Genomic DNA, 1601 nt, shown 5'->3' with positions numbered 1-1601 from the left:
TTTCCAGCTTGGAGGATAGTGGCTTTAGGCAGCTGATCCAGAGGGACAGGTCCCAAGAGAGAGGGGACACTGCAAAGAATATCTGGAGCAGAAAGCTTGTCTAGTTAATTTTTGTGTACCCAGTACTTAGAGAAAAGTAGGATCTAGTAGGCAGTAAGAGCACTGAGTGTCCAATGTTGTTGGGTTAGAAGGGATAGGAAACGCTTTGCAGAATGTTGTACGTCCAACCCAAACTAGACACTTCTGCTTCAGTTCACACATAATATCATCACATTTTTTTTCCATTCCATATTGTCGAGTGGCTGAGTTACTCACTTTTGGAATCCAGAAAAATATTTTCCAGACAAGGAATTCTCAGTTTTGGTCATTTTGTCCCCCAGGAGATGTGTGGCAATGTCTGGAGACATTTTTGGTTGTCACAACTGGTCAGATGATACTAGCATCTAGTGAGTAGAGGCCAGGGATGCAGCTCAACGTCCTACAATGCACAGGACAGCCCCCACGACAAAGAATTGTCTGTGTAAAACGTCAATAGTATCAAAGTAGAGAGACCCTGTAGATAAAGATGGCTGGTTAATTCCTGAGAGAAGCTCACTTATTCTGCTGTTCCGGTTGCCTGGGAGGAGTGTGGGCACGGGTTGATACACAATTCTACCTCTGAAAACAGACACAATTCTACCTCTGAAAACAGACAAGTTCAGGAAGTTACTAAGAGACTGTTCATCTACATTGTAATACAGGTTTGGGGGGTTTTTCTAAAGATTTTATTTTTCCTTTTTCTCCCTAAAGCCCCCCGGTACATAGTTGTATATATTTTTAGTTGTGGGTCCTTCTAGTCATGGCATGTGCGATGTTGCCTCGGCATGGCTTGATGAGCAGTGCCATGTCCGCACCCAGGATCCGAACCGGTGAAACCCTGGGCCGCTGAAGCGGAGCACGCAAACCTAACCACTCGGCCACAGGGCCGGCCCCTGTAATACAGGTTTGCTTGCAAATGGTTACTGCTTAATGCCACCTGGGTTGCATGTTCTTGGGGTCCTTCAGGAACCCTATTCACATTCATTCTGTACCAGTGTTGAATGGATTAGAAATACAGTCCTTCTGAATAAATGTTTAGCTTTTCATTTAGGTGGCTGTTGTGCACTAAATTCTGTTCCTTCAAAATTCATATATTGAAGTCCTAATTCCCAGTACCTCAAAATGTGACTGTGTTTGGAGATAGGGTCTTTAAAGCAATAATTAAGGTTAAATGAGGTCATTAGGATGACCTCCTAGTCCAATATGACTATTGTTCCTATAAGAAGAGATTAGAATGCAGACTTACACAGAGGGAAAAACATGTGAACATCAAGATGACCATCTACAAGCCAAGGAGCAAGCCATCAGAAGAAACCAACCTTGCCAACACCTTTAATCTTAGACTTCTAGCCTCCAGAATTGTGAGAAAATAAATTTCTGTTGTTTTAGCCACCTTGTCTGTGGTACTTTGTAATGGCAGCCCTCGCGAACTAATATAGTGGCTTATTTTAGGGTCTTCCTCAATCATATAAACCAAAGCCAGAGTGTTTTCAGGTGTTCGCAATTTCTAAACTGCTGTTTTC

Source organism: Equus przewalskii, chromosome 16, assembly GCF_037783145.1.
Source record: "Equus przewalskii isolate Varuska chromosome 16, EquPr2, whole genome shotgun sequence".
NCBI lineage: Eukaryota > Metazoa > Chordata > Mammalia > Perissodactyla > Equidae > Equus > Equus przewalskii.
The sequence above is the reverse complement of the archived record's forward strand: the minus strand, read 5'-3'. Positions refer to the sequence as shown.